The 18,141-nt window shown below is 50.9% G+C and overlaps 1 long non-coding RNA gene across 2 annotated transcripts in view; it reads right to left on the reverse strand.

Moving 5' to 3' along the window:
- LOC118887084 overlaps positions 1 to 18,141 on the reverse strand; it is a 158,901-nt gene that overhangs the window by 6,011 nt on the left and 134,749 nt on the right. The window contains exons 3-4 of one of the 2 annotated variants that reach the window (XR_005017882.1): positions 11,407 to 11,658; positions 1,824 to 3,888 (exon numbers count right to left, since the gene is read on the reverse strand). This is a non-coding gene — a long non-coding RNA (uncharacterized LOC118887084). The remainder of the gene's footprint in view (positions 1 to 1,823; positions 3,889 to 11,406; positions 11,659 to 18,141) is intronic. The other variant, XR_005017883.1, reaches the window with a different exon arrangement.

Consider the following 18,141-nt stretch of genomic DNA (forward strand, 5'->3'; position numbering starts at 1 on the left):
TGATTTATACATGATCTTGGAGCAAGTTGAAGTTAAGGCAGAACTAGAGCCAGAGAGAAAAAAAAAAAAAAAAAAGCAAATCTTACCTACTGTATAGCACAGGGAACTCTGCCCAATATTCTGTAATAACCTAAATGGGAAAAGAATTTGAAAAAGAATAGGTACATGTATATGTACAACCGAATTAACTAACACAACATCGTTAATCAACTATGCTCCAATATAAAATAAAATTTTTTTAAAAAATAGCAAATCTCTTAAGTCATGAATTCTATCCAATATGGCGGCATTGTGGACGGCAGAGGTAGAAGAGGCTTTGGGGAATGTGTGGCCTGACTCCCTCATTGTACATGGAAGGACTTAAGAAGGGGGACTTTCTGAGACAAAAACTTAGGTCTCCTTGTCTTCTGACTCTGTGCTTTTTATCAGCATAAGACACCTGGACCCAGAAATAAGATGCACTGTGGCTCAATATCCGATGAAGAAATTGACATTCGTGGACACTTGGCGGCCCATGAACCGCTCTTTAAAATTCTGCTTCCCCACCAGGTTGAATATCGTCCAACCTTCTCTCCCAGTTCTCTCCCACTCTGCCAAAAAGGTTGACCTCCCCCAGGCCTGGACCATCCCTCATCTGATGTGGGAAACAGGATTCCTGCATTAGTCAGAGGTAGATCTAGATAAGAGTGATGCTTTAGACCACTTCAGGCTCTGGGAATCTGGGATTCAACATGGATGAGAAGATAAGAAAAGAGAGAAAAAGAGGAAATTGTTGCTTTTGGCACAGCAGTGGGACTTCTTCTGGAACCAATGACCGTGTGTGGGATATGAACGAAGGAAATATCTGAAATGAGTCCATCTTTTAAAAAAGAAAAATGACACCCCAGGAGCTGGCTAGCATTCCTTCAATGGCAGTGAAGGCAAGGAGAGTCAGAACAGGGGCAAAGACCCAGGTGCACAAGGTCGGGTCTTAACCTCTACACGTGTGTAATGAGAGTCCTTTCTAGGTGTTTGTGTGCTCACCTCCACCCTGACAGGCGATGACCTTCTGGGGCCACACCACGCAAGATGAGCATGATTAGCTGAAGACCTGTGTTCCAGGGCTCCAGACGCTCATGCTTGTCTTTCAGCAGAAAAGATAGAGACTTGATCCCCTCAGCAAGAAGCAACAACTTGAGGATGGCATGCCATCCTGAGAGCCTGGCTTTAGCGAACCTGAAAAGAACCTGTAATTTGCCTTCAGATTGTTCTTACTTGTCATGAACACCCCACGCTGGGCTGGCACAACCTTCTCCTCCTTCCCTGCTACCACCACCAAGTTCCGCTGCCTTATCCCAGATAAAGCCAGTGTCTGGAAAGGTAAGGGTGAGCTGGGGTGGGGGGGTCCCCATTCAACACTATCTGAGTTAAACTCAAAGGTTATCTAGGAGACTTCAGACAGAAAGTACACACTTAGGCCCAATTTACATGCCCCTGATATTTTAAGGGACCCTAGAGTTCAAAGGGATTTCAGGAAGTCTTGTAGCCAACTCCTTCCCTCTCCAGACAACACCATCCCAAAGGTATTTAGCTCTTAGTCTCGCTAAGATGCAGAATTTTCTTCTTGGCTCATTATTCTACACAGTCTGTGCTTGTATGATACGCATGTGCACACACACACACACACGCACACGCACACACCATAGTCTTTTTTCCATTGTTTCCAGTGGCTGTATTAGTTTTTGTTTCACAGTGAAATGTTTTCTTCTCAAGGGAAAAGATTCACTTCACCTTTGTAAGTAGGATTGTACGGGAAAGGAACCCCTGGTACCTTGAATGCCTACCATGCCCATCTGTCCACAGCACGCTTCTGAAGGATGTGGTCTCAGCTGGTTCTTTATAGCCAGGTTTTGATTCAATATCATGCAGTCCTGCCACCTTGGAAACAACTGATGTGGTCAAGATCGGCTGGTGCGCCTGGTCCATCTAGAGGCTGCCCTGTGGCCAATGAAGTGGCCAGACGCAAGGGCTCTGGATGGCATCTGGCCAAACCAATCAAGAGCATCAGCCAGTTACAGCAGATGAAGTAGAAGCAGAGGCAAGGTCATCGTGTCTCCAGTAGGGTGACCAGTTGTTCCAATGTGCTTAGGACTGCCCCAGGTTTAGCACCAGGAGTCCTGCATCCCAGGAAATCCCTCAGTCCCGGGCAAACTGGGACAGATAGTCACCATCAGCCCATCACCATGGCAGTCTCCTAGAATCAGGAGCAGCGGGTGCTGATGCCAACGGAAGATCAAGGTGAGCATGGTGGTTCAGTTTTGCTATCCCTGGAAACCACCCACTGAGACTGGGTATCTTGAATGACTTGGGCTTCTTGGGAAGGTCTGGGTGGGCAGCTGCTGAGTAGACTGTTTCCTTTCTATCAATACGTTGTTTCCATGGCAACCTGAAACACACCAGCATTTACAGAGGTGATATAAATGGGTCTCTTTTCCTTAAAACCCGAAGGAAGCTAATGTGAGGCGTGTGTATACTGGTCGAGGAAGGAAGGTGAAAGCCCACAAACAAGCTTCCCATTTCAATAGCACGGAACATCCCTCAGAGGTTCCCCTCATTTGTTTGGTGGTGAATCTGAGACGCCAAGATGGACCCCATTGCTTCCCTGACAAGACACTGACATCACTAAATGGTCATACATACGCAGCATCTACAACCCAGGGAACATGTATACGTCTGGCTTGAATTCTTTTTACAAAGGCAAGTCATCCATTTGCTTCGGAAAGAGAAAGTACACACATCTTTGGCTCTGCATTTTGGACAAGGTTGAACCACGATCAGTCTCCAGGAAAAGTTTTCAGCCACATATATGGTGGCTACAGAGTGAAAGGAACAAACAGGACTTGTGTTTTGTGGGGCCCCATCTATGGTCGGGTGTAGGTGTCACCAGCACACACTGGAGGGAGAGGGTCCTCAAGAAACACCATCAGCTCTGGTCGCTGGATACTCTGTAATGAAGCATCGTGTTCTGACATGGACCCCAACTGCCCAGCTGGAAGGAAGAGAGTCTTCACAGTGGACCATGCATCTGTGTAAACAGAAGGCGTATTCATTTTCTGCTCCTCCAGACGCACACCTGCATGCGATCCAAACCAAGAAAGTTGAACGTGGGGGACGCTAGCCTTCAGGATCCAGCTCCCTGCCGAAGCCCCCTCCAACATCCTAGCATATTAGAGCCTGAAGGATTTCCGCACAGATGCGCAACACTCTGGAGCCTGTGGGGGCCAGATCCCACAGAGAGGAGAAGGGATACTATTCCAAGGCTGCTTGTACAGCAACGTGCAAACACCGGCCTCTTTGGAAGAAGCAGGAACAAAAAGTAAGATCCCACTGACCTACGTGTAGCTAACTATTCACTCTGTATCTGGGTGGGAGATAATGGAGCGAACGAGAAGAACTGCTGAGTCCAAAGGCACAGCAGACGTGGTGGGTGCAGGGGGCAAGAAAGGGTGGGGCAGAAAGTCCTCTGGTTCCCGAGGACTGGTACAGGGGAGTCTTAAGACCAGACAGCAGCAGAAGAAACGTTTCCCACCAGAAGGAAGAAGAAGGCCCAGGACCCTGGCATCTTCTTTAATTGTAGGTGGCCTCCAGTTCATGCAGGTCAACACAAGACACTATTCCTCAGGGCAAGGGTCTTTGCTTTCTCCTCAAATGTCTTCTCCAGTCCAGAAGTTTCTTTATTCTCCAAAATAAGAATTCTCAATCAAATCCAGAGCTCTTGCCTCTTAAGAGATGGTCCTATCTTAGCCAGGTCCTGTGGTGGTCCTAGTGGCAAACTTTGGCTCCACTAAGGTTCCTGGTGGGAAGTGTGGGTGAAGAGGAACAGCTCTTTACCTGTCCTGCCTTCCAGGCCTGTGGACCAAAAAACAGCATAAAGGTGAGATTCCGGCTTCTGTCCTTTCAACAGATGTCTTTCAACAATGAGCGTCACCCTACTGCCTTTAGTCCAGAAAGTTCTAGCTACTGAACAGAACATACACTGCTTCTAAAAGCATTATTTTCCTTAAGGAAGAAGAAAGGCCAATTTATACCATTCAAGGAACTCCCTGTATGCTGAATCACGGCTGGGAACCCTCTACACAAATCTCACCGCTACACCCATAACTGATTTAAAAAAAAAAAAAAATACCACTGAATACAGCCTGCTCAGAGGAAGTGGAAAATTCTATTTTTCAGCATGTCCCTGTTATGTCCATGAGATATGGGGCCGGGGGCATGGAGGTGTCCGACTACCCAGTTTACACATGGGAAAACTGAGGCACAGAGGGCGCCAATGTTCTCAACATAGGATGACAAGCACCTGGTCCCTCATCCTAATGTGCACTTCAGCTGGAACGTCTCTCTGCTTTCACAAGACCCTTAACAACTAATTAGGAGATTATCCAGAGTGGATGGGGCCCCTCCAGGGAAATGGGAAGATACGACTTAACACCGTTCCCTTTCTGTAATGCTGATTGCAAGCAAATGAAGATGCACTTGGACTCGCCATGCTTTCCTGGCTTCCCACCACGCCATCTACCCCATTTCTGAGTGCCAAATATGGTCATTACCATTAAATGCCCTCAGGGGACTTCCCCATTTGAAAATAGGTGCTGAGACCTATTCACGAACCCAGATAATCCGGGCTCCACGTCTCTGGTTCCAACAATCACCATCAGCCTACGAGGAATAACTTGCAAATCCATGCGTTCACAAGCACCACATTGGATGAGATGCTCTGAACGCAGATATAAACCAGACAGGCAAACCCCACCCCTGTAGGTCATGGTAGGGAGGCAACACTGTAAAGCACGAGGCCAGGAGGACAGCAATATCTGAGGGAGATGCACTAAGGCTTCTGGGGGCAGTCAGGCCAACGGGCTCCCTCCGTCCCCCTAGAGACCGGCGAGGGTCGGGGGTCAGGCTGGTTCAAGGCAGCTCTCCTTCCTGCGGGCTTTGGCTGAACCCCTGGCGGGGCTGTGGGCGGCTACCGTGAAACCAGAGAGAAGGGTGCTGATTGTCAGAGATGGGAGGACACCACCTAAGGGCCTGGAGGAGGTCGAGTAGGGAGAAGACGGTTCAGGACGCTCGTCTGCAGGAGAACTGTGACGGGAGAGAGAGTCTGCCTGTGCACGAGCCAGCACCCCCAAAAAGCCAGCCAACGAGCCTAAGCAGAGGCACCCTGGTGCTCCGGGCGGCTCTCCGATCGGTGGCCAAGAGGGACACCAGACACCTCGCCCAGGTGTTGTCCAGGCCCTCTGGACACTCCCTTTCCTTTGGACCCCCAAACGCCCCCAATAACCTCAAAGTTCTGCTAAATGTTCTGGTTTCCTTTCCCCTCCTGGCCAGCAGCCCTCTGAGCTGCCCCAGAGGGAACCAGGGAGAAGCCCTTTCCCCAGGGAGACTCACGCAGCTAGCAAATTAACTGGCAGCAACCCGGTGAATCACACAGGGACTTCCTTCTTGTCGCCTGGCAACCACATGCACTTGGCAGTGGGACATTAAACACAGAGGGGAATGTCGGGAGGCATGGGCAAAATAAAATAAAAAGCAAAACACACGACCCCACCCCATCCCTCCCCGGACTCATCCCAGCCCGGCAGACCCAGCCAAGGGGGCTGGGGGAGGGGTGGAAACGAGGGCATCAACCCAGGGGAGGAAAATGAGGTTAGGACCAGCCTAAGCAGAGCCGGACACTCGCCCCTCCTCTCATCAAACTCTGCTAGGTGCAGCATTTGTATTTGGCCAAAGACACGCCTCTATTAGCTTAGAGAAAGGCAGTGGGGCCCTTGGATTAGCAGGCACCTAGAGATTTGAAAGATTACTTAGAAACCCAGCCCGGAGGGGTTAGGACCTGCGACCGCCAGGGCAGCTGTTCTTGCCTCTCCCTCCAGCATCATTCCCCAGGTTAAGTCACTCTGCCACCTCTAGGACCGGATCCCCTTCCCCAATCTTCTCCCACTTGAATGTTTTCATGCCCGTTTCTATGGCCACTAGGAGCTGGTTAGACAAGCCTCCAAAGCACCACCTGGCCCTTCAGACCCTGCCTCTGGCCTCTTTGAAAACTCCCGGGACGGAAGTAAAATGCATGTAGAGTTGACATGTGGAACAAACCATGGGAGAAAAACTGGGGACCAGGAAAGGAAGAATAGCAGCAAGACGGCCCCTGCGACAGGCTGAATATTAGCCCCCAAAGATACATCCTAATAAATCCAGCAACCTGTGAATGTTACCTACTACAGCAAAAGTTAAGGATCTTGAGATGCAGAGATTATCCTGGATTATCGAGGGAGCTGGGGCAAATGTAATCACAAGTCTCCTTATAAGAGGGAGGCAGAGGGAGATGTGACACAGGAGAAGGAGCAGGAGATGTGATAACAAAAGCAAGAGGCTGGAGTGAGCGATTCAAGGAAGAAAGCATGAGGCAAGGGAAGCAGGTGGCCCCCCAGAAGCTAGAAAGGCCAGGAAACAAACTCTTCCCTAGGGCTTCCAGAAGGAAACAGCCCTGCAGATACCTTGACTTCAGCCCTGTGAAACTGACTAATGTAAGAGACTGTTAAGAGAATAAATGAGTCTTGATTAAAGCCACTAAGTCTGTGATAATTTTATGGCAGCACAGAGGAAACTAATCTTGTCAATCAGGGCGTATCTTGTCTGTTTCCCCACAGACCTAGAGAAGAGGGTATCACAGGATAAATACCGGTGACAATGGGGAATTTGGCTTGGGGAGGTCTAACAGCCACTCTACAGACTGAGAAGGAAAAAGTCAAGTCTCTGAAAGTAACTGAGGCAAGAAGCAGCCCAAGCTTTGAAGTGGGCTCTCAGATGACACCACTGGTGACCGTCACTGGGACCAGTAGCTTCATCTCTGAAAGCCTCAGTTTTGTCACCTGCAAAAACAGAGGTAATGTTATCATCTGCCCTGCAGAGCTTTTAGGATTAAATGAGATACTGCATGAAAAGCACGTGGCACGTGGCAGATGCCAAATAAATGATACCTCTTAGGAAGGATTAGACGTGCAGATATGGGCAGACGCTGTTAAGTGCCCATCCCAGTATCTCTTCTCCCTTTTCTACTAAGCAACATAACTCTCATTTTTGGCTGGCACATTGTGGCCCAGGGTAAAAAGACTATGTTTCTCAGCCTCCCTTGGCAGCTTAGTTAGGGCCATGTGACTAAGATCCGGTCAAAGAAATGGAAGTGAAAAGTGTTGTGGAACTTCTGGGGAGGCTGTTCCAAAGGTGTTTGAAGGAGCCCCATTTTTCCCTATCTGCCTTTACTCCCTTCTGCTTTCAATGAGGACATAATGGCTGGTGCCCCAGCAACCATCTTGGACTTTGAGGGGCTCCAATGAAAATGGGAGGCATGCACTAAGATAATCTAACCAGAAGGTGGAAGCCTGGATCCCTGATAACTCCAGAACTGCCATACTAGCTGTGCATGGCCTTTCTCTGGATTTCTGTTACGTGAGAGAGAATGCTCTTCTGCCCTAGTTATTAAGTCACTGTTATTTTAGACTTTTCTACTAATCATAATGGATCCAACATACCACAGACCTAGGGAAACAGGATTCAGAGTCATCCTAGAGTAGTGGTCCTCAATGTGCAGCCCTTGACAACAGCTTCAGAAGCACCTGGGAGCTTAGAAATGCAAATTCCCAGGCCCCACCCCAGACTTACTGAATCAAAACCTCTGGGGGTGGAACCCAGCATTCTGTGTCTTAACAAGCCCTCTGGGTCACTCTGGTGCACACTCAAGTGTGAAACCACCATTCTAGAGCAAGGTTTCTCAAATTCTGGCACTAGTGACTTTTGCGCAGGATAATTGTTGGGCGGGGGCGGGGGCGGGGATGCTGTCCCATGCATTGTAAGACGCTCAGCAGCACCCTTGACCTCCACCCCCTGGAAGCCGGGAGAAGCCCCTCTCAGTGCTGAAAATGTCTCAGACACCGGCCTACATCTGGGGTCGGGGGCGGAGCGGGCAACAAAATCGCCCCCCGTAGAGAAACACCGCCTCTTGAGTAGCGGTTCATTCTTGACTTTGGCTGCACATTAGAATCACCTGGGAAGTTCTTCAAACTTCCCGGGCCAAAATTCTCACCCCAGCCTGGTGAGGTCGGAACCCACTAGGACAGGACAGGGCAGCAGTTAAAGCTGTCCAGGTGATGCCGACATGAGGCCAGTGCTGAGAACCGTTGCACGTTGCAAAGGGCCAGTGGGCCCAGAGGAGAGCCTGCTCCAAGCCGGAGAAGGCAGCGACACACCTGAATCCGGACGATGGCCGGGACACAAGATACTCCTAGGCAGAAACCATAATGAGGGCGACCCGGGTAGACTTGGGAACGAACATCCCAGCTGCCAGACGGGGTGGCTGGATGGCGTGGAATTCCTGGTGGCTGTGTCACCTCGTTTCCCATCAGAACGGGGTGGACACCTTTCAGTGTCTCCCATGAATAACAACACAAAGCCTCAGTTTCCGCCCCTAATGAACCCAGCACACAGTGAGCCGGCTCCCACCAGGCACTATAAACATGAGCTCACGCAACACGAACAACTGTCTCAATGAAGACAGCGATACAGCGATGGGGCCTATTTAGAAACGAGGAGCCTACGTTCTCCATCCAACTGGTAAACTCCCCAGGCAGTGAAACCAGAATCCTCTCACAGGGCTACGCTCTGAGCAAAAGGAGAAACTCCACACGTATTGAATGTAGCCCTGAAAAGAAGCTTGGCTGGGGGTCCCTAAGTAGGTCGGAGTGGAAAGGGGGGAGAGAATTAAATGAGAAACCAGCCGCCAAGCAAGAGGGAGAGCTGAACAGGTTGACAGGTTGACGCTCTGACTTGGTGAAAAGAAGGATGCAGTCATGTGTAAATTCTCTCTCCTGCCGGGACTTTTTCCTTCATTATTTCAGCCCCAGCCTGCCCGGCTGAAATGCTCAGCCAAGCGTTTCCTTGTTTCCTTTGGCCCAAATCGTGAAGTCCAGGATGTCACTGGGGGAGGCACGGGGAGGAGGTGGAGGAAAGGAGGAAGAGGAAGAAAAAGAAGAGGAGGGGAAGGAGGTGGTAAGGAAAGAGGGAGAGGAGGGACACGAGGACGCTCACAGCACCAGGATGAACCGGCCTCTCTGGTCCCTGCCTACGTCAGCCCCGCTGGGCCGCTCGGATGGAAAGATGAGCACGAGGTGTGAGTCTGGAGCTCCTACAGGAGAGGCGAACTCCCCGTGGGTCTCTAAGAGGAGACGGCTCAGTGGGATGGAGCCTCCCAGCGTGTGCCCTTCCCTTGCTGGGGGTTCTGCCAGCCCACTTAATGCACCTGACTGGAATAAGGTAGAAGAAATCCGGCTGCCCTGTACCAGTGCTATCAAACAGGCAAGGAGCCCAGGGGCCTCTTCTGTTCCCAGAGACTTTTAACAGGTTCCTGTGCAAAGAATACATAGGACTTTGCGGCTCCCACTGACCATTTCCAAGGCTCCCACCTTCCCTTCCTACATACCGCCCTTCCTCACAGAGTCAGAATGCATTTCACTCTTGGGCTTCCCTGGTGGCGCAGTGGTTAAGAATCTGCCTGCCAATGCAGGGGACACGGGTTCGAGCCCTGGTCCGGGAAGATCCCACATGCCGCGGAGCAACTAAGCCCGTGCTGCGCCACAACTACTGAGCCCACGTGCCACAACTGCTGAAGCCCGTGCTCCACAGCAAGAGAAGCCACCACAACAAGAAGCCCGCGTACCGCCACGAAGAGTAGCCCCCGCTCCCCGCGACTAGAGAAAGCCCGTGTGCAGCAAGGAAGACCCAACGCAGCCAAAAATAAATAAATAAAATAAATAAATTTATAAAAAAAAAAAAGAAACAGAATGCATCTCACTCTTAACTACAACCCCTGGGTTCCCTCCAGCCTGTAAACCTTGTGTGCAAATGTCCTGACTCTTGCAAATGCGTTGAAAAATAAACTTTAAAAAGCTTCCAGATGTTCTGTTGTAGGGTGGTGTTTCTCTGCTCCTGCCTCCAGGGGCCCATGCACGATGCCCAGCAGCCTGACTGCCCAGATGAAATCTGAGGCGGCCAAGAGGCACTGCCAGGGGGCAGGGGGGGCAGGATGCCCTTCCCCCCAGGACCACACTCCGCCACTGTCTCCATCACTCTATCCCCGCGAAGATGTGACCTTACACACCCCATTGATTCTTCCACCGTCCGCCATGCCCGCCCTGTTTCTGTCACTCTTACAGGTGAGAACTACGACCCTGAGGTTTGATCCACATAGGGCAAAAACCTTCAAAATCAACAAAGGAGCAAGTCTGCGATTCCCAAATGATGAGCTTTGTTCTTTCTGAGCATACACCTCATTTCTCCCTTAAAATTCTTTTTTTTTTTTTGGCTGCACCGTGCAGCATGTGGGATCTTAGTGCCCTGACCAGGGATCGAACCTGCGCCCCCTGCACTGGAAGGGTGGAGTCTTAACCGCTGGACCTCCAGGGAAGTCCCCTCCCTTAAAACTCTTATACCAACTGCCTCTGTAGCATACAGTCAAGGACAAAACAACATGGAGTGGCTCTTCCACGTAAGATGTTAGACCATCACCTGCAGGTACCTCTTAGGAGCTGGACCAACCAGAACAAGGGAGTGGAGTTTGTGACTTGTCAAGGCCCCTCTGGGGCTGGTGGCCTCTGATCTCTAGAAAGGAAATTGCCAACGGGCAGCCTTGTGCACACACAGCCACGCACACACCCTTCCCAACACGCACACACCTGAGGGCCCGGGATTCTTTGCACAAGGTGACGCGGGCTCCCTTTGATGCTCGCCGGATGTGTTCCCATTGGGCGAAAACCAGACCTCAATAAAACCCGGCATTATCAAGAGGCCGGTGGTGGGTGATTGCACCGGCCTGTTATCTCTATGGCCCTGGGTGGGGCTGCTCTGTGGCTCTCCACTGAAAAGCATTAACTTCTAGGTGGATCAAAGACGCTTCCGAACCGGCCGGCCCAGATCCCTTGTTGATCCGCAGGGTACTGTTCCCAAAGATGGACTTTAAGATAGTATGGACCCCAGTCCCAGACTCCCTCTGTCCTCTCCTTATCAGGCAACATGTCCCTCGGGGGCCGCCCAACGGCCAATCACAAGGCCCTTCTCCTCTCCCTCTTCAGATGGCCCATTTAACAACAGCAAATGAGGGACCGGGCCCGGGAGTGTCCCAGCCCTGCTGCAACCATGGGTATCCGGGGACAGGGAGACACCTACCTGGGGACCATGAAGGAGCTCCTCTCCCCTCTGTGAGTCACGCCAGGGAGGGGGTTCCAGAGAGCAGGGCATTTACTACACCCTTCCCTCAAGAGGGAGAAACTGACAGCCCTCACACCCGGTCCTTGACGTCCCTTGTTGGACTCCACTGCCTACCTTAATGTTCAAGGCCTGCGACCCACCCGCAGTGAGGACACAGAGGCACCTCTGAGCTGTCTGGATCTGGACACCAAGACGGACTGCGCATCGGCCTGGAGAGAAAGAGCATGTGCACTGAAGGCAGGCAGGGGCTGGCAGGTGATTGGATGCCTCCTGAACCTTCCTGAGGCCCACGCAGGTCTGGCAGCTGGAGGGGTGCAGCCAGGTGTTTCTTCTTTGCATTCAGAGTACCTGGCTTACTGTGTGGACCTGAAGAGGCACGTGAATGAATGAATGAATGAATGAACGAACGAACGAACACGTGAATCACTAGCAACTCAGTGGCATGGACACTCAATCCTACCAACGGAAAAAGCTTCAGGGAGCACATCTCACTGGAGACACCTTAGCTCAATGACAGAGTCAGATCGAGGTTCAAATCCTGGGTCCCGGGCAAGGGACCTCCATTCTCTTTAATTCATCTGTAAGCAGGAATAATGGTCATAGCTCCTCCATCGCAGGGTTGTTAGGAGGACAGAGGCTCAATGAGTAGTGTTTGTCATTACAGTATTTCCCTGTAGCACTGTCTCTATTAAAGAATCCAGGTAGTACGCTTCCAAGGAAGGAGGAAGTAAGTGCCTTGGTTATATTCCTGGTGTAGCCCAGACCTAAGGGGTGTACAAAACTCCAGCTCCATCTTCCATCACTCCTTTTTTTGCCCCCTTATTTGATCCATAAAGTTGTTTCTAGCATTGAGATTAACCCTTACCTCTTTCCATGCTCTCTTGACGGCCCCTAAAAAGTTTGGGAACTCCAGGTGCAGGGAGCTGGGGAGGCAGCCACGAGTCATGAGCAGGTGACAAAGGCCATGCACAAGGCCACTGACAGAACAGGACCGCGCCCTTGATTCCAGCCTAGCTGAGGCCACTGGGAACTCCACCTCTGCCATCACGTAAAGGTGAGATGCACAGACCCCCTCTGCCTTCAACTCGTACGTCCTTCCCTGGCTTCTCTCATGCTTTTAATGTGTGTCCTGTCTTCCTTAAACCCCCGGTTTGTCTATCTCTGTCTCACTCTCATTAGAGACGCCACAGCCTGAAAAGCCAACCCAACAGGGAAGGATGCCTACGGAGCTCTGTCTTGTCTGCCCCGGCCCCGGCCCCGGCCCGGACAGCGCGTGGTGCACGTGTCAAGGTGACAGGGAAGCTGGGTCTCAGCGCCCTGCGGTCACGGTGGGGCCAGGCTGTTCCCCAAGGCTGCAGCTGGGCTCTCAGAGGCGCTGGGAGGTCAGGCAGCAAGTTCACAGGACAGGCCACCCACACGGCACATCAGGGCCGCGGGGCTGTCCCCCGGGGCCAGCTCGGCTCTGGCCCTCGGCCCTGACTCAGAACACTCCACCATATGGCCTCCCTTGGGGAGAATGAGAGGAAGAAAAGACTGAAACCAGGGGCAAGAAAGAGCCCCACCTCCCTTGACATGCCACAGACCCTTCCTGGACATGGGGGTGTGGGGTGCGGCTAACATTGACCCCACCAGGTCCAGTGAAGGACAGAGGCAAGTCTGATGGCAACATGCCCGCAATGAGACTGGGTGTCCCTCTCTGCAACCCCCAGATGTGTTTCCAGGGTTTGATGTGAACTCGAAAAACCCTGAACCTTAGGCTACTTCACACTTTTCTAATTAAAGACCCAAACTGGATTTTCATGTTTGCAGAGAGAGCTTTGACCAAAAGTGTAGGCAGCGGAGCAAAACAGGAAGAGAAGGATCTTTCTCTTGTTCTCTCCCTCCCTTCTTTTTTCTCTCTCTCTCTTCCCTCTGCAAGTACAGAGGGATGGGGCGGGGGGTGGGCAAACAAGATCTTGGCAGCCGTGGCCTCTAAGGTCCCCTGGAGCCTGCCTGTGTTCTGTTGAAAGCTTTTCTCTTTTCTTTGGTCCTATAGACACTGGTCCCCATCCCGGTTGGTTGGGCAGGGGTGGAGGTGGAGGGGAGCCGGGAGAGGCTCTGGGAAAAGAGAAAGAGGCGAAGAACAGATCTTCGGGCACAGCTGCCAAGAAAAGAGCCCGAATGCCTCGTCTGGGCAGAAGGCAGCCTTCCCAGGTTCCTTGGCGTGCTGGGACTTGCTGGAAACCAGAGCCCTGGCTGGCAGGACGAGGGCGGACAGTGGAACCAGCCGAAGGAGGGGGGCCCCAGGGGGGAAGAGGGGGAGGTCTCAGTGAATCATATAAATTAGAGACAGAAGGGATGTCAAGCCACCTTCACTTCCTTCCTCTCCTAATGGGAATTATCTCATTAGCCCCGAGCTTCCTAGAGGCTAACTTTAAATGATTCCTCTAACGGGGATTTCAATCTACAGCCCGCCCCCCTGCCCCCACTTCCCCATCAGATCTGACTCCAAGGAGAGCTAAGAAGGGCTCTTAAAGGGACAGTAGCAAAAAGACACCAGATAGGGAGGGTGGGAGGGAGACGCAAGAGGGAGGAGATATGGGGATATATGTATATGTATAGCTGATTCACTTTGTTATAAAGCAGAAACTAACACACCATTGTAAAGCAATTACACTCCAATAAAGGTGTTAAAAAAAAAAAAAAAAAAGACACCGGTTCAATCTATTTAACTCTGCAGACTTTCTCCAAACATTTCACGCAAGGTTAGTTTTGCCCTTTCACCCTTTATTTCCACTTACAGGAATTTATTGTAAGAAAATAGTCATGGACACGGTAATAGGCTCAATAATGACACGCCTTAACGCGCCCCTCCCCCAAGATAGACATATTCTAATCTCTGGAACCTATAAATGTTACCTTCTGTGGCAAAAGGGACTTGGCAAATGAGATTAAGGATCTTAATGATTCTGGATTATCCAGATGAGCCGTAAATGCAATCACAAGTGTCCTTATAAGAGGGAAGCAGAGGACGATTTGACTCCAGAGAGGAAGACAGGATAGGACCACAGAGGTAAAGACGGGAGTGATGTGGCTACAGGTCAAGGTATGCCGACAGCCTCCAGAACCTGGGAGAGGCCAGGGACAGTTCTCCCCCCGGGAACCCCCAGAAGGAACCAGCCCTGCCAACAACTTGATTTTAGCCCCATTAAGACTCATTTTAGACTTCTGGCCTCCAGAACTGTAAGAGAATAAATGTGTGTGTTTTTTGTTTTGGTTTTTTTGAATTTTATTTTATTATTTTTTTATACAGCAGGTTCTTATTAGTCATCAATTTTATACACATCAGTGTATACATGTCAAACCCAATCGCCCAATTCATCATAAATGTGTGTTTTTTAAAACCACCAAGTTGGTGGTACTTTGTTACAGCAGCCGCAGGAAACTAGTACAGATATGAATGCAGTTCTTGCTACCAGGATTGTCATCAGGCCTTATTTCACAGCAAAAGAAAAAAACAAAAAAAGCATTGGAAATGTTCAAAAATTACCATGTCATAATGCTATGATGAAATAATACCCATAAACATACAGAAAAACTATTTCATAATAATGGAGTAATATATAACTGAATATGGATCCTAAATATTTTCCTTGCCTTTTGTAAATGTTTCTAATGGTAAGCATCTTATAATTACTTCTGTCATTGTAAAAGTCACATATTTATTTGCAGGGTGGTATAAGGGTTAAGGTTGGTTTGATCCCTTCCCATGAATAAAGAAGGAGGAACTGGGGACCGTTTAGCAGACAGAGGTCAGAGTCAGAGAAGCCAGGGTGGGTACCTTTCTGGGCTCTGAAAACTGTCAAGTTTCCTGGGAAACAGGTTCTCCTCTATATACACCACAGCCTGGAGGCGTGGTCCTCCACCCAGGGGCCCCTCTGGCCTGCAGACCCTCCTCCCTAACAGACGAGCCTCCCTGTCGTGTAGCCCATCCCCCTCGGCCCCTCACCTCAAGTCTGCTTCCTCCAGGCCCCCAAGAAGCACGTTTCTCTCTGCCTCCGTACTCTCATGCTGCTCTTCGCAGCTGGACGATGTATTAGTTTCCCGAGGCTGCCGTAACAAATCACCACCAACAGGTGGCTTAAAACAACAGACATCTATCTTCTCACAGCTCTGGAGGTCAGAAGTCCAAAGTCAAGGTGTCGGCACGGTTGGTGCCTTTCTGGAGGCCTTGAGGGTGCCCTCTCTCCCAGCTTCTGGTGGCTCCCAGCAAAGCCTTGGCTTGTGGACGCATCACCCCACTCTGCCTCCAGGTTCATGTTGCCTTCTTCTCTGTGTCTGTCTCCCCTTCTCTTCTCTCCTAAGGACTTGCCATTGGATCCTTAACTAACTACATCTGTAAAGACCCTATTTCCAAATAAAGCCCCACTGTGAGGTTCTAGGTGGACATGAATTCTGGGGGATACTATTTAACCCCCTACAGGTGGTCTGCAGCTCCTTTCTCTCTCCACTTCTTCAAGTCTCAGTAACCTCAGTCTCCTTTGATTCTTCCAGGTCCCAGAAGTCAATTCCTTTTGGAAGTATCCAGAAGCAGAGGGAGCCTCCCTCAATGAATGAACTTCCCAACAACTGGAGTTGCCAATGTGAGAGTGGGTGGCCTTAGGAGAGATGGAATTCTCTGTCGTTGAAGTGTTCACGCAGGAAACACCTCTCTGGAAAGACGTACAGGAGGTCCTGGGTGTGCATGGGGGATGGGATTAGGTAGTCAAAAGAGTTGGGTTTTATGAGAACAAGGATTGTACCCAATCCATTCAGCACAGTGCTGGGCACAGAAAAGGCACTAAATAGATGGTTATTGCCCCATCAGGAAAGAGCCCTTCAATCTCAACAGTCCTCTTTTCAATGAATGCATGGAACACTACAAAGCAACATAAACTAAGAATTAGATGATTTGTGTATTCAACAGCTACTGGTCAAGCACCTCCTTGGTATACAGCATACGATCGGACACTCCTATGCGCCTCTCTCTTCTTTGATGGCTAGAAGGTGACAAATCAGGACAGATCATACGGCAGGAGACACCAAAATCACCACCCCAGTGATGACGTGGACTCGGCGCCACCAGAGTTCCTACGTGGGCAGTCGGAAGGTCTCTCGGGAAAACCTAAGAGGCAAGACCCTAGGATCTCTTTTTTTTTTTTTTTTTTAATAATAAGGGTTGTGATTTTTTAATGGATTTTTTTAAAACTTATTTATTTATGGCTGTGTTGGGTCTTTGTTTCTGTGCGAGAGCTTTCTCTAGTTGCGGCGAGCGGGGGCCACTCTTCATCGCGGTGTGCGGGCCTCTCACTGTCGCGGCCTCTCTTGTTGCGGAGCACAGGCTCCAGATGCGCAGGCTCCGTAATTGTGGCTCACGGGCCCAGTTGCTCCGCGGCATGTGGGATCTTCCCGGACCAGAGCTCGAACCCGTGTCCCCTGCACTGGCGGGCAGATTCTCAACCACTGCGCCACCAGGGAAGCCCCGACCCTAGGATCTCTTTTTGCTCCTGCCCTGTCCACTAAGAAAGGGAGAGAAGGCAGAGAAGCATGCCCTGCAGCTGCCAAGGGCAGGCTGTGTGTTGAGGCTGGAGCCCAGACAAAGCACACGCACCAGGCGGTGACCTACCAGCTGTGTGAGGCCCAAGAAGCTCTTAAGCCACAGGTGGGTGCCTGCGAAGCCACCTTCCCAGGAGAGCACAAGCCTCGGGCCCTGCTTTACTGCTAATCACCATAAGCACCCCGGTGTCTCAACCCCAACCTGGGTGGCCTTTACCACTCCTGGAGCCCTGTCTCGTGCTCAGTGATCTCAGCTGGCCTCACACAGACCCTGTCAAGTAAGCAGGACAGGCGTTGTTATGATTCCCACTTCACAGATGGGGAAACTCTGCTGCAGTAGCTCAATGACTTCCTCAGGGCCACCCAGGGAGTACGTGCCCCAGTGGCTAGCCCAGGGCTCCTTCCATAGCCCAGGGGGGCAAATGGTGACCCCACCCTCTCTGTACTGCCCCCCAGGACTTTAGGGCTTTACATGTGGCAACAAATATTGGGGGATGGCTCTTCCCTCTGGGCAATGGGCTTCCTTTTTGGACCCTGGGAGCCTGGCTCACCAAAATTCCCACCTCTTCCCATTCAATCTGTCCTCCTGTTTGACGCCTGGAAGTGGAAGGGCATGGACTTGGGGGAGGGAGGGAGGAAGGCATGGCTTGTGCCCGGGCTGGGCCACCCCAAGAGCAGTGAAGGATGCTTTGGGGGATCTGGGAGGAGAAGCTGCCCATCGTGTACTTTTTTATTTTTAAAGATTTTTTCGATGTGGACCATTTTAAAAGTCTTTATTGAGTCTATTACAATATTGCTTCTGTTTTATGCTTTGGCGATTTTTTTTTTTTTTTTTTTTTTTTTTTTGGTTGTGAGGCATGTGGGATCTTAGTTCCCCGACCAGGGATCGAACCTGCACCCCTTGCATTGGAAGGTGAAGTCTTAACCACTGGACTGCCAGGGAAGTCCCCCCACTGTGTCCTTTTCCAGGCATGGAAAAGAAAGAGGAGAGGGCAGAGCTGATTTGAATGCCGTGCTCAACTCACAAGCTACGGCTTTCCCAACCTGCCCCGAAACGTGCTCAGAGCCGGGCCCTCTGTTTCCCTAAGCTGTCCCAAGCAGCCTCAGGACGTGGTGGGCTGCCCGCAGAGCAGAAAGGAGCAAGAACGCCACCCTCTTCTGGGGTCACAGGTCAGTAGGGCCTGAGTTGATGATCCCGGGTCAGGGGCCTCCACGGGAGGTGGCAGAGTTCCTCTTCGGCGGGGCCCCTGGACAACGTCGCCCACACCACCCGAA

Source organism: Balaenoptera musculus, chromosome 20 (genome assembly GCF_009873245.2).
Source record: "Balaenoptera musculus isolate JJ_BM4_2016_0621 chromosome 20, mBalMus1.pri.v3, whole genome shotgun sequence".
NCBI lineage: Eukaryota > Metazoa > Chordata > Mammalia > Artiodactyla > Balaenopteridae > Balaenoptera > Balaenoptera musculus.